We start from the raw sequence: 16042 nt of genomic DNA on the forward strand, positions 1-16042 counted from the left end.
TTAGTTTTTAATGTCATCTCCCAACTGCAGTACCAAGAAACGAAAATGATGAGGATTCTATGAATCATCTGTTGTCACTCCCAACAATGGCTCCCAAACAAAGCCTTAGTTTCACCCACGCTTCATCTTGGTCATGGATAGATCACTCAGGTTCGGGACAATTGCCAAGAACAGAAATAGAAATGCAGATCTAGGTTTGGATATTAAAGATTAAATAAGACACTTAAATTAAATGATACTAAAAAAATATTGGGACTAGGAGTAGTAATTGAATTGTAGTAAATATATGTATCACACATTACCCTATTCTATCGATTACAACTTTGCAACGAAATCTTTTATAATTGGATTCCAGTTAGCAACTTATATTTTTTCCTTTCTCCCTTCTTCCACATTTCTACCTCACTTAGGAGTTTGGGACATGTCTCAATCCCAGTATGGTTGATCATCCTCTCAAACTAACTACTAATTATCGCCCTGGTACTAACTAATCAGACGTGAACCCCTCTATCATTTGCACTATGGTATAAGGGGAATCCAAACCATCCAACACACCCAAGAACATTTGAGTCTCTCTCTCTCTCTCTCTCTCTCTCTCTCTCTCTCTCTCTCTCTCTCTCTCTCTCCTGAAAACAATCTCCCTATTTGCCTAACAATCTCACTCTCCACGCTCCCCACTTCTTCGACCCACACTCTTTCTATACACACCACTGGATGGTCATCCAACGATTGTTAAGGCAGTCGTCTGACAACTGTCGGCCAACCCAAGATCTCTCTCTCTCTCTCTCTCTCTCTCTCTCTCTCTCTCTCTCTCTCTCTCTCTATATATATATATATATATATATATATATATATATGATCCCACCCTTTCATCCCCACTCCGCCTTCTTCTACATCTATGTCACCATGGTACGGGTAAGAGTGCAGGTACAAAAGGTACGACACAACAATTTCAAAAAATGAGGGTACGAAGACATGGCTATATATATATATATATATATAGTGTGTGTGTGTGTGGGGGGGGGGGGGGGTTCCAATGCAAGATCCATAATGGTTTGTTGGTTTGTAGGTCCAATGCAGTTTTTAGTAAAAGAGGGAGTTGTGGGATGATATTTTGAATAAAAGAGAGGGGTGTAGGTAAAAAATGAATAAAGGGGTGTCCTGAAACGATATTTTGAATAAAGAAGTGGGGTATAAGTAAAAAATGAATAAAGGGGGGTTGTTCAAAATTTTTTAAAATGTATAAATGAATAAAGGGGGTCTCCTCCCACCGCCTCTCTCTCTCTCTCTCTCTCTCTCTCTAGGGGTACAAAGAAGGTGAAGAAGAAGACAAAGAAGAAGATGGAGGTAAGTACATCTCTCTCTCTCGAGGGTGGGAAGGGGGAGGTTGGTGAACGTAGGCGAGAGCCAGAGAAGGAGATAAAGGGGGAGGAGGGGAATCGAGAGACAGAGGGGGAGGAGGGGAGTCAAAAGAGCAGAGGGAGAGAGAAGGGGGTTTTCGAGGGTTTTCGGGGAGATCAGAGAGAGTGTCCCGAGTGAGGGTTTCGTGAGAGAGGGAGGAGGGGGTGTTAAAGTATCGAGGTGGGGTGGGACCAAAATGGCCCTGCCCCCTTTGACTTAGGTCAAAATAGTTGTTTCGGTACTATGTTGGACCTGAAACCGCAGCATAGTGCGAGACACGACCCGCGGCATACCAACACTGCGCCTGATACCTGTGCCAGTGTCAACACGTGTAATATCGCATATTTTCACACTTAGTCATTTTGAGATTTTTCGAAAATTTGGCTAAGTATAGAAGAAAAATCGATAGATTCTCGATTTTAGGCCGATGCTTTTCAGTCTGGGCTTGGCCCAAGTCTCATTGTCGAGGCCTTAACGAGCTATTTAAAACGTGAGAAAAAGTTTTATTTTCAACATTTAAATTCAAGCAAAATTCGAGTGAAATTCGAGTTATATATCGTTGGATGCGTCTCAAAATTCTGAGTATAACGATATTTTACTCTTTTGCATTTGTACTACAGTTGACACGAAAATCGTGCTTTTTCGAAAAAGAAGCAGTTCGTAGGTTCGGATCCGGATTTGGATCGGACTGGATCTAATGGATTTGATCCAAATTAATATGGATCTAGACTCTATACAAGACCCATATTAATCTGGATTTGATCCATCCCTAGACTTATTTGGATTTTTAGAGATGAATTTGGATCTTGGATCCACATCTAGATCCAAATCTACGCCCAACGAATTTTTTAACTTTAAATTCATTAGATACCTTTAAATTGAAGTTAATTAATGTTAAGAGGTCTCCCAAGTTAATATGGCAACTTTTGGAAGCTTATAAATTTTTATTTATTATTTAATATTAAATAAATACATAAATAATTCACCCCAATTGTTTTGGGATGAAGGCGTAGTTGTTGTTGTGTTGTTGTTGTATTTAATATTAAATAATTAATTAATTAATTTTATTTAATTCCAAAATTTTATTTTGGTATTTGTTTAGGACTCTTAGTAGAGTCCTTAAACACACAGAAAAATCTAAGAAGGTTTTAAAAAGTCCATTTAAAATGGAAACTTTGAAAAAGTCAACACTTGAGAGTTTTAAAATTTTTGGAAAAAAAAGGAGAGTAAGAGTCCATTGGAGAGCTCTCTCTCTCTCTCTCTCTCTCTCTCTCTCTCTCACATCTAGAAGGGGCTGGAGAGAGGGGGGTCACCCCCCTCTCCTATTTATAGTCAAAAAAAAAGGAAAGAAAGAAAGAGAAGGAAAAAGAGAGGAGAAGAGGGAAGAAAGGAAGAAGAAGAGGGTTTTCTTCTTCAATAATCCAACGTTTCCACCATCCGTTCTCAATTCTTTTTCGTTCTACGGTCAAGGTACGTGTCTTTCTCTTGTTTCGAATGAGAAAAAGGACATGGATATGATATCCATGCGAGATTTTAGTAAAAAATCTATGAAAAAAGAGTAAATCTGAATATTTACTCTAATAGGGGTTTTATATTTCTCTTTTATGGGGTTTATTTTATGGAAAAAAAACTTATATTGATGCTTGTATTCGGGGATCCCTAAATCGTGACCGATTTGCCATGTTTGTAACATGCGCAAATCTGGCCCGGATTTAGAGCATGTAAAATCTTGAAATCTGGATGCAATAATGAGTATATGCATGAATTTTTGTAAATGAATTTGGTGGTACATGCATGCATAATTGAAAATCTGCATAAACATCATTGTTGCCTTATGAATCTATGCAAATATGAACATGCTTATATTATTGAGTGTGATTATGCATATGAATGCATACTTAAAATATGAATTTGTCCATGCATGCATAACTGAATGAAAATATGCATATACACGCATAATCAGAAACTAAAAGTGTGTTTTTTTGCATGTCGGAAATAAAACTATATATATATGTATATATATATATATATGTATATATATATATATATATGTGTGTGTGTGTGTTGGCCTAGCTGGCAGCCCAGCCGAGTGGGGCTCGGTTGGGCAAAATCTAGCCCGACCAGGCCCAGCCAGTCGGCTGGGCAAGGGCTGGTCTGGCAGCCCTTGGCAGAGATTGTTAAACCCTACTTGGCCCAACCGGTCGGTTGGGCAGGTGCTTTTTTTTTAAATATATATAAGTTTTTTGGGGATCCCAACCGACCCCTGTCGGCTGGGCTTTTGGGTCAGTCAGTCGCCAGCCGACTGGGTCGGCTAGGCTGGGGATCTAACCCAACCGTCCCAGTCAGCTGGGTCACATGTCTTCAAAAAAAAAAATCTGTTTTCAGTTTATGATTTTTCAATGTGCTTAATGGAAACTAAAATAAAAAGTGTATATTGCCACATAAATGTATGAAATTGCTTATGGTATTAGATATAGTTGTATTCATACCAAAGAATGAAATATTCGCATGCTTGATCTTAGTATATCATGTGTAATCAACGTATTGTTGCATAGATGGTTTCATGTACATGTGCATACAAGAGATAGATGTGTTATTGCATTAACCTACTTGCATGGGTGTTCACATGTTTTAAGTGAAGAGATTCATGAGTGAAAAAATGCATTTGTGAATTAAATGAAAGCATGCATTTGATATGAATATGTGAATTTAACATGAATATGTGAACTCATGTGCATGCATATGAATATTGTTGTTCAGGGACATCCTTAAATTGGCATAAATGAACGTGTATTGACAAGCATTTGAAAGGAATGCATAGTGGCATGTATTGATGATTTTTGCATATGAATGCATTGATGATCAAAAGGGATCATCATAGGCCGTGTGAGCCTTGAGCATGTATTGCTCTTTGTTTGAGTTATTTTATATATTGCAAAAATCAAATATGATATTATTGTTCTTATTACACTGTTCTATATTGCCACGGGTTGTAGTCCCGTGAAGAGCTGCGCATGTTGATTTGCAAGCTTGTGTTATTAATTCTGCATGCTGAATTGTAATTTAAAAAAGATAAATTGATAACAAGATAAAATAAATTAAAAGAACAGTGTAATCTACGTTTCTTTGATGTCCCTTCTATAGTATGGGAATCTTGGACATTGCGATTTTGGAAAACCGTGAGGATACTAAAACTTCGTGTGCGTTGTTGTTATCCCTGAACCCGATATTGAGGTTCTTCTTCTGGCCACGGTTTTAAGAAGAATCTGTCACTTTACCTGGAGATGGTGTGTAGATATAATTGTTGTTTTGGTATAACAAGAAAGTGACACTTATGGATTTTGATGTCCCTGGTGTCTCGACATTAGATTTGGATGTCTAATGTTCTGAAGGTTGTTTTGGTCGAGGGCTAAGTTTAGAACCCAGTAATAAAATACAACTTGTGTGCTAAGTTACCCTAAGCACCTAACTTGACCTCAAAAAATTTTACCCGTTTAGAGTATCCGCGGGCAACAATAATAAAAAAAGAAACTTAAATTGTCTGTATTTAATAGAGACATGAATATAAAAGAAAACTCTGATAAAAGATAATAATTTATTCATGCATGTGCATTAAAATCATGCATATTTGTGTTATGCATTAGATCATACATATTTACTTGTTTTCTTACTTATGATATATTGGTGATTGCATGATATCTCTTTTTATTGCATGATAATTGTTTTTAATGCTTAATTGATGTTCCCTATTGCATGAATAGTTAATTGAATTATGAATTTGTCATGACTGCATTCCTCTAGAATATTGAATGAATTTTATTTATGTTTTTTTTTACTTATTTGTTTCATTAAAGAGATTCGTAAACAAAATTCTTTGGATTCTGACATTCCTACTTTTATGTTTTTACAGCCTCAGAGGCGCAGTGAGGCGACTTGCTTTCGAGAGTACTACGAAGAGACCACACGATTGCTTGGCCGATTCTTTTGGACAGCGTGGCATTTCTTTCTGCTTTATTCATATTTTACTTGCTTATGTCTCATACTCTATGTACTTTAATAAATAAAGTTTGGTTTGGTTTCAAAGATGTGTATAAGATCCCTTGTGGTTGTAACTGTAAAGGCCTCCGATTTTTGGGAATGTTTTTGCACTTGATTAAAAAAAATACTACTTTTTCATGGGTACAATTTGGGGTCGTTACAACACGGGTATGGAGTGTCGTGGTTACATAGCTCTACATCTGTCGGCCAACCCAACTGGCGGCAATGGCCCTTTATGTCCTACTCTTCTTCTATCCTTGGCCTAGCCACCCTTCCTTCGCTCCTTTTTTTGTTGTTTGTTCTCTTGTATTCTGCACCATCACCCCACCTCTGCCTTCCTCTACCTTCATTGGCCGGCTAGTGGCAGTCATCCCCTTCCTAACCCTCCCTTCCACCCTCATGGCCAGCCTCTAGTGGTTACTGTTAAATTATGTATCAACCTTGCAATCTCGTATACATATATTCATATATATATATAGAGAGAGAGAGAGACATATCCATATGTACTATGTATATATATATATATTTATTTATTTATATATTTATATATATTTATTTTTTGTCTCATTGTTCACCCAAAAAGGGTATTTCTGTAAATACTTATTTTACGCATATTCCATTTTGGAATATGATTGTAACTTTTTAAATTCTTTTATTTTTTTTCTTTTTCTTTTTCTTTTTCTTTCTTTCTTTTTTATTTTTTTGTATTTTGTGCCACATAGGGAGGCTCCCCAAAGAGTCGTTGGGGAGCCTCCAACGGTCACATATGTGACCGTTGGGGGCTCCCAACGACTCTCTTGGGAGCCACCTATGTGGCTCCTTGTTTGGTTATAAATAGGGGCCTCTCCCCTCTTGTATTTTCATGGCTTTGAGTCAAAGCCCAAGCTTCTAATAAAGTTCGAATATTTATTTTTATGCCTTTGGTGCATTTGTGAGAGTTTGTGATTTTCTGCTTTTATGCACGAGTGTTCTAAGTGTTCTTATTGTGCATGCGTGCATATATTTGTTATCAAGAATATTAAGGTCTTGATCATAGTATCTTGTTGAAGATACTTTCACATGGTATCAGAGCCTCGTTTGAAGAAGAAGGATTGTGCGTTTGTTCATTTTTTAGTGCCTCGAAAAACGTGACTTCAAGCTATTCTTTTTTTGGAGTGGATCATCTTCTTCGGGCAATATTTTAGAAGCCTCCTTTATCAAGAAAGACTTGAGAAACCCTTGAGGTACATATTGTTTTTCATCATCTCTCATCTCTAATGGGTGAAAAAGACTCTCATTTCTCTCTTGGGTTCAAACTCAATGGGTTCAAGTATCATGTTTGGGCCGAAAATATGAAAGCTCACATCAAAGGAAAAGGGCTTTGGGGCTATCTCCAAGGCTCGATTCCCGAACCGGAACCCAAGATAACCTCGCTAGAAAAAAAAAGACATAAAAATTCTTGAAGATGATGAAAGGACCAAGGCTCTTGAAGAATATACGAAAAAGCATGAAGAATGGGAAATGAGGAATTTTAAAATCCTCTCTTGGATGTTTTCGTCTGAAGAAACGAGAATTAATGCAAATATCATCAAGTGCAAAAAGGCTTCTCAAGTATGGGAATATCTTGAGAAGATGTACACCTCTAAGGATTTGTCACATAAGTACTATCTCCAAAAAAAGGCGCTAACGTTTCAACAATGGGAGATGACTATAAGAGAGTATTTTGCCGAGCTCTCTTCTATTTGGGACGAGTTTGCTATGCTCGAACCTAAGTGGAGTGGTGAAGCCATAGAGCTTTGCCATAAACAATTGAAAGAAGATAGATTTTTCAACTTTTTGAATGAGCTTAGGCCCAAATTTGAACAAATCTGGTCTTCTCTTTTATCCGCTTTCACTTCCCCCTCTCTTGAAGATGTAATTACTAAACTTAGTGGGGCAGAGACTCGGATGGGTACAAGCAAGAGCAACTCAAGTGTTCTTGCTACACCTTCCAACAATGAAGAAAATGAAGGTGTTAATGTCGTCTCAAGACCGGGGAGCAATTTAAGGACCTACAAGCCCCCTCACTTCAAGAATCAAAACTCAAGTGGTCAAGGAGCAAAGAGGGACTATAGCAATCTTACATGTCATTTTTGTAATGAGTTGGGGCACATTAAACCTATTTGTCCAAAATGGAAGAAATTGCTTGCAACGGCTATGACATCTCAACCGGAGGAACGACCTTCATCGTCAAATGGGTCTCTTTCCCTTTAACAAATTGTAGAAGCTTTACAACCCCTTCTCAAAGGAGGGATTTCCGAAGCCGCTATGTCTACTTCCTCACCACCCGGTAAGACATCTTGGCTTCTAGATTCCAGTGCGTCCTTTCACATGTCTACTATGTTGATTTTCTTCAAGCTCCCAAAAATCAATTTTGTAATGTTGCTCAAAACAAAGATATTCATGTATGGCATAAGAGACTGGGACATCCCAACATTGTTAAAATCTCTTATTTGCCTTTTATTAAACATCTTTGTAAAGAGGATTTTGTATGTAATGAATGCATTCTTGGGAAAATGAAAAGTATACATTTCTTACAAAGATCCATGTTTACAACAAAACCCTTTGAAATTGTTCATTCCGACGTATGGGGTCCGGCTCCTGTGATATCTAAAGGAGGATTCTCATACTATGTGATTTTTGTGGACGATTACACTAGATTTTATTGGATATATTTTCTTAAACATAAACATGAAGTGTTTTCCACTTTTAAAACTTTTCATATGATGGTTTTTAACCAATTCAATGGAAGTTTAAAAGTTCTTAGATCTGACTCCGGTGGCGAATACATTTCAAACGAATTCAAGAGTTATCTTGAAAGCTATGGTATCTTCCATCAAAAATCATGTCCTAAAACCCCACAACAAAATGGGTTAGCTAAACGAAAGCATAAGCATATCATTGAACAACTAGAACCTTGCTCATTTCGCAAATTATTCGAAAAAAACTCTGGGTTGAGGCAGCCCTCGCATCTGTCTATCTCATAAATAGACTTCCATCAAAAAATTTGAACAAGATTTCTCCATTTAAAAATTTGTATGAGAAAGAACCTGATTATAGCAGGTTAAGGGTTTTTTGATGTAAATGTTTTGTTCTTACTGATAAAAACAACAAACTTTCCCCAAAGGCCATTCCTTGCGCCTTTCATGGTTATTCTGAAACCCAAAAGGGTTTTCGATGTTATGATGCTAAAAATGACAAATTATATGTTTCCAGAAATGTAAGTTTTTTTGAAAATCTTAGTGGTTTCGAAAACCGTGAATCTAATAACGAAAACGTAGATTATTCTTTTTTATTTGATCTGTTAACTGAAAGTGATGATACTAGTGATGATGAGTCAAATCAGAATGACTCAAGTAATAATGAAACCAGGGAAACCAGTCCTGTGTCCTCTTCATTTCCTCAACAAGTCAATGAGGAACCTCCTAGGGATCCCATCACCTATACTTATAGAGATAGAAACACCTTCAGAAGTGCCCTTGAAAGATATGATGATGCTAGTAGAACTGTTCCTCAAAGTGAGGAGAACCTTCGTAGGACCGAAAGACATAAAAACACTCCTTCTAGGTTCATCTCATATGAATCCTTCTCACATGAACATAGAGCTTGTCTAAGCGCCATTCATTCCTACATAGAACTTAGAAACTTCGAGGAAGCACGAAAATGTCCTGAATGGATAGCCGCCATGGATAATGAACTCAGAGCCCTGAGAAGAGCCAAGACATGGGAATTTCAAGACCTTCCTAGAGGTAAGAAAACAATAGGGTGTAGATGGGTATTTAAGGTTACGACTAAGAGTGATGGATCCCTCAAAAGATATAAGGCTCGGCTAGTTGCAAAGGGGTATAGTCAAGAATATGGGATTGATTATGAGGAGACTTTTGCTCTAGTAGCTCGGATGGTTATTGTTCGATGTCTTATAATTGTTGCCTCAATCAACAAATGGAGCATCTATTAAATGGATGTTAAGAATGCCTTTCTAAACGGAGATCTAACTGAAGAAGTGTATATGGATGATCCTCCTGGAATGGAGACTCCTAAAGGAAAGGTGTTTCGCCTTCGAAAAGCACTTTATGGTTTGAAACAAACCCCCAATACTTAGTATGATAGGTTTAATTCCGTAATGATAGAAAATGTTTTTCATCCAGTTTTACTGATACTGCTTTGTATGTTAGAAAATCCAATGCAGGTATTGTCATATTACTGTTGTATGTGGATGACATGCTCATAACTGATAGTGATTCTAAAGGGGTTAAGAGCATAAAATCAATGTTAAAAGATAAGTTTGAAATGTTTGATCTGGGTTTTCTAACTTATTTCTTGAGTATTGAAGTAGCATACTCTCATAGAGGGTATTTCTTATCTCAAATTAAGCTTGCTTCTGAGATCATTGACAGATCAGGTATTACAGATGAAAAGGTTTGTGAAACTCCTTCTATAGTAGGAGTTAAAATGAAGATTGATGATGGTGTTCTCCTTTCAGACCCTACTCCCTACAGACAGCTGGTTGGTTCATTGATGTATTTGAGTATCACCAGACCAGATATCTCTCATGTAGTCCATACTGCAAGGCAGTTTCAGCATGCACCAACTTTCGTTCACATGAGTGTCACCTTGCGAGTCGTAAGATACATAAAGGGTACTCTAAATAAGGGAGTTTTTCTTTCATCTTCTTCTGATTTAAATTTAATTGCTTACACTAACTCTGATTGGGGAGGTGACCCAAATAACCGTCACTCCACCACTGGTTTTTGTGTGTTCTTAGGAGACTCACTGATTTCGTGGAGATGTAAGAAGCAACAAAAAGTGTCTCTATCATCAACTGAAGTCGAATATCGTGTCATGGCAACTACTATCATGAAAATTGTATGAATCTAACAGGTGCTTGAAGACATGGGGATCACTATTGAAGGGCCCACTAAGTTATACTGTGATAACAAGAGTGCAATTTACATTGCCAAAAATCATACTTTTCGCGAGCAGACTAAGCGCATTGAAATGGACGGTCACTATGTTCGTGAAACCTATCTAAAAGGAATCATTGATCTACCTTATGTTACTTCACAATATCAGTTACTTTTTCACCAAAGCCTTATGTGCACCTCGATTCAACTTTCTTCTTGGCAAACTTTCGGTCATCATGCCCTAAGTTCGAGGGGGGGTGCTAAATTATGTATCAACCTTGTAATCTCATATATATATATATATATATATATATATATATATATATATATATATATATATATATATATATATATATATTCATATATATAGAGAGAGAGAGAGACATATACATATGTACTATGTATATGTATCTATCTATATATATATATAAATATATATATTTCTTTTTTGTCTCATTGTTCACCCGAAAAGGGTATTTATGTAAATACTTATTTTATGCATATTCCATTTTGGAATATGATTGTAACTTTTTTAATTCTTTTTCTTTTTCTTTTTCTTTCTTTCTTTTTTATTTTTTTGTATTATGTGCCACATAGGGAAGCTCCCCAAAGAGTCGTTTGGGAGCCCCCTATGTGGCTCCTTGTTTGGTTATAAATAGGGGCCTCTCCCCTCTTGTATTTTCATGGCTTTGAGTCAAAGCCCAAGCTTTTAATAAAGTTCGAATATTTATTTTTATGCCTTTGGTGCATTTGTGAGAGTTTGTGATTTTGTGCTTTTATGCACAAGTGTTCTAAGTGTTCTTATTGTGCATGTGTGCACATATTTGTTATCAATAATATTAAAGTCTTGATCATAGTATCTTGTTGAAGATACTTTCACAGTTACCACCCGTCCCTTCTTTGCTATGTGTTTGAGGGTGGTCGGCCAGCATTTGCCTCAGTAAACCGTCAATGGCTGCCCATTGGTGATGGCATCGACCAAGAAAGAGAGAGAGAGAGAGAGAGAGAGAGAGAGAGAGGGGTGTAATGTCGAACACCCAAGTTGATCAACACATTTCAAATGTGCATGCTTAACATGCAGAAAAACGACCTTTAGCGGCAGTCAACGACCACTGCTAAGTGTCCAAAATGGCCATGCAGTTATTAAGATTGGACTGCATGCATATACGGGTCCACATCTGGACTCGTATCTCTATCTTTATAATATTGGGTCTGAACTGAAGAGTCTCAGACCCGACCCGATCTGGTGGTTATAAGTTCACGTAAAGAAATAGGGCAAGAGCATTGGAGGCTTATTGATCTGCTGTTGTGGTTCTCCCTCCTCTCCCTTCCAGCAACCAGCAGAAGAGCCGGATACCAAAAAGGTGTGTTTTCTTTCATGGTATCAGAGTCAGGATGAAGTCTAACGACCAGGTCCAATTTCACCAACCTCTCTGCATCTTCTTTGATAGTTTCTTCTTTGATCGTCCCTTGCTCCTGTGAGAGTTAACAAAAAAAAATCTCATTTTCTTCTCTGATTCGATTCTCCTTTGATTTATCGTCCCTTGCTCCCGTGAGAGTTAACACAAAAAAAAAAACCATTTTCTTCTCTGATTCGATTCTCCTCTGATTTATCGTCCCTTGCTCCTGTGAGAGTTAACACAAAAAAATCCCATTTTCTTCTCTGATTCGATTCTCCTCTGATTTTTCTGATCGTACCCAATCGTGCCCCCCTTTCCCTTGATCCTGTGAGAGTTAACACAAAAAAAAGGATGTGGCCGACCTTATTTCCCCTCTTTTCTTCCTTTTCCCTAACGTGACCTTATTTCCCCTCTTTTCTTCTTATTTCCCTAAACAATTTTCTTTCTATCGTTACCAGCCACATTAATTTCATTACCTAATTTGTTCAGATCTGATCATTCAAATTTGATAATTTCTAATAGGCCACGCTAACGTCTGATCTGATCATTCAGATCAGATCTTAACGTCTGAACCCCATATTGATTTTGATTGCGTAAAATCAAAAGGTTGTTCCTTTCTTGCATATTTCCCCCTGCTCTCGCTCTATATCTGATTTTTGTTCCAAATCAGAGGTGCATATATCGTTCATTCACGCTATTTTTTTTTAGTCAAAGCATATATCCCAAAGCACGAGTTGTTTTTTGGATCATATTTATAATTGTTCCTGATCTCGATTTCTGCAAATCATTTCTGAAGAAATATATCAAGACTACCCAAAAACAAAACAAAAACAAAACAAAACAAAAAGGAACGGACAAGTCTAGGTCATTGCTTTGCTGAGCAATTTTTCTTACATTTCTTTTATTCAACTTGTGTTCTTCTCCTTAGACAACTCGTCGTGTCTTCATGGATTCTCCATCACTTTCGTCCAGTTTATTGGCCAACTCATATCTGAGAAATTGAATAATTCCAACTACTTGACCTGGAAAAGGCAAATTTTGCCTTTCATTCGTAGTTTGGACCTCTCTGGCCACCTTGATGGAACAATCCATGCACCATCTGAGTTCATTATGCAGGAAGAGCGAGATGATAAAGGGGAGGTTTCTTACAAACTAGTTCGCAATCCAGAGTTTACCACATGGAAAAGAAAAGATCAGGCTGTCGTGGCTTACATTACCTGTACTCTTTCTCAAGAGGTATTAGTGGTCATTCCAGATTAATGTTCAGCTAGAGAACTGTGGCAGACACTAGCACAGACCTATTCACAGATTTCAGAGGCTAAGATTCTTCATTTAAAAAAAGAGTTTCAGCTCTTAAAGAAAGACAATTTATCGGTTACAGAATACATGAACAAAGTCAAGATAATCACAGATCAATTAGCGATGGTGGGTTGTGTAACTCCTGACAAAGAAAAAGTTCAACAAGCGTTGAATGGTCTAGGACCTGACTATCACATGTTGGTCACCTCTCTTCTATGCCTTCCTTCATTGCCTAACTTTGATGATATGCGGGCGAAACTACTACAGTACGAAGTTACTATTAGAGGTGAGGAGCTGATTCAAAATAGCAATCATGAGGTTCTCGTCACAGGTATGGTGGCAGGACGAGGACGTGGAGGTTTTTGCGGTGGACGGAGACAGAGAAGAGGTAATCAAGGAGGTCGTGGATTACTTCCCACACCTAATATGTCATCCAACTCACTTCCAATGAACCAGTCCTCTAGACATATACCAACGTGTTTTCAGTGTAATAAAAGAGAGTACATTAAGGCAAATTGCTGGCATAATCCGCAAAACAAAGGCAGATTTAATGGTATTGGGGCTTCCACTAGAGGACAAGCAAGAGATGAAAATGAGAATGTGAAGAATCTCTTGATTTCTGCCCCTTCTAAGTTAAGTTTTAAGCAGACTGAGCAGGAAACTTGGTACATTGACTCTGGGGCTGTTGCACATGTGACGGGTGATGCCGGTAAGATTTCTCAACTCATTCCTTATCATGGTAAATTCAGTATTAAAACTGGAGATAATGCCCTCCGTCCTATTTCTCATGTTGGAAATGTTTCTCTTTCACTCCCAAACTCATCACTTCTTTTATCAAATGTTTATCACTCACCCAGTATTGTTAAAAATATTGTTTCTGTTTCTAAACTTGTTGATGATACTAATTCTTTTGTCAAATTTACTCTTTCTTCTGTTTGTGTCAAGGATCTTCTCACAAAGAAGACGCTCGTTGAAGGAGAACGACAGGGAAATATGTATGTCCTCAAGGAGTCTCATACTGCTCGTGCCACTCCAATAAAGTCACAGAAAGTTTAGCCAGTATCATTCAAAGATTGTTTTAGTTTGTCTCAGTGTAATAAATCAGACATTTGGCATCGTCGTTTGGGTCATTGTAATCATTCATTCATTGAAAGACTTGTGTCTAGTGGACTTGTTCCACGGTCTAGTTTAAATAATGAGTCTGATATTTCTCTTTGTCCCAGCTGTCATTTATGTAAGAGTCATGTTCTTTCATTTCACTCAATAAATCAAATGATGTTTGGGGACCTGCCCCACAATCGTCTTTGTCGGGTAGCCGCTATTATGTCACCTTTATAGATAGTTATTCCAGGTATACTTGGATCTATTTTATGAAACACAAATCTGAAGTGTTCAAGTTTTTTCGTGCATTTTGAGCCTTAGTTAGTAATCAATTTGCATCTTGTTGAGAGTAGGTGGTTTAAAGTTAAACCTTCTTAGTTTGGAGGTTATTTGAAAAGTTTATTAAATATTGGACTTGGATGTAATTTATTATATTGGACTCTCTCTATTTAACATAGAGAGAGCCCTAATGTCAGAGGATCGAGTTTCTCTTCATGTGCTGCCGTCTCTCTCTCTCTCTCTCTTCCTCCCTTCCTCCTCTCTCTCTCTCTAACCAGGGTTCGGTACAGCATTCTACATCATTCTACATGGTATCAGAGCATCGATCGTGGGATCTTACTCGATCGTGATCAAACTGTTGCCGAGTTTCTCCCTGCACCAACGAAGAATTTTTTTTTCTTCTTCAGGTTAGCTGCTTGTGTTTTATGTGTAAGATCTGATAACAGATCTGGGATTTGACCAAGGTCATGGCCCAGATCTGTCATCAGATCTAAGGAACAGGATGCGTGCCTCTAGTTTCCTGTTTTTTTTTCTCCGTGATTCTCTGTTGCCGTGATATCCCTGCCGTGATTCCCTGCCGTGATTCCCTGTTGCCGTGATTTCCTGGTGCCGTGATTCCCTGTTGTCGTGATTCCCTGTTGTGATTCCCTGTTGTCGTGATTCCTGTTGTAGTGATTTCCTGCAATCTTCTTGTCGAGATTTGTTTATTTCTTGTCGTGACTTCCTGCTATTTGGGAGAAACAGCAATCGCACTTGTTGTGCTGTGCTGGTGATTAAGATATGACTGTCGAGCTCTATATGTCTGGGAACAGCCTCTGGTATGATTCAATTTATGCATATACAGAGTTGTGTTGGTCGTGACTTCCTGATGTGCTGAAGAAAAAATTATATTTTGGAACTATTATTCATGTGTATGGGTTGTTGTTCACTACTGTCGTGGAAACTGTGTTGGGAAAGTAACCTTGTTGTGAGCTGCGGTTTCTTATTGTCGTGGTTTTGTGTGTGTGAACAGCTGCTGGTTGTCGTGTGAATGTAACACACGCTATTCCCTGTATTGGTTGAAGTCTCTCCAGTTTTTTTTTGCTGAAATAGAAGTATATCTTCAGTATGGCTGAAAGTTCGAAATGTGATTCCAAATTGGAACATGTTGGAGAGTATAAGGCATTTGCCAATCCCTTTTCGTATGGATCTTCTGTAAGGTTGAATGAAACTAACTATGCCAGGTGGTCCAGAACGTTCATGATGTCAGCATCTGGACATCGTAGAAAGCATATCTTGCTGGAAGAAGAACCCATTGAAAAATTGGGAAAATATGCTACCTGGGATGAAGATAATGACATAGTTATGTCATGGATCATGAATAGTGTTGAAACCCATATTGCAGATGGTTTAATTTATTATAATACAGCCAAGCAGATGTGGGACAATCTTAGAGATACGTATTCACAAGAGACTAATGTGAGTCGTATCCTGCAAGTCGAACAAGAGATATATAATTTACAGCAGGGAGATCAGACCTTGGCCCAGTATTATGCATCAGTAAAAGCTGCATTTAAAAGACTCAATGCTCACAGACCTCTTTGTTGTTCGAAGCAGAAAGAT

At 37.9% G+C, this 16042-nt stretch overlaps 1 protein-coding gene across 2 annotated transcripts in view; it reads right to left on the reverse strand.

Moving 5' to 3' along the window:
* Positions 1-16042, reverse strand: part of LOC149833840 (elongation factor Tu, mitochondrial-like) — a 45407-nt gene that overhangs the window by 11692 nt on the left and 17673 nt on the right. The gene's annotated exons all lie outside the window — the stretch shown is intronic.

This window comes from Nuphar pumila, chromosome 6, assembly GCF_984573655.1.
Source record: "Nuphar pumila chromosome 6, dmNupPumi1.hap1.1, whole genome shotgun sequence".
NCBI lineage: Eukaryota > Viridiplantae > Streptophyta > Magnoliopsida > Nymphaeales > Nymphaeaceae > Nuphar > Nuphar pumila.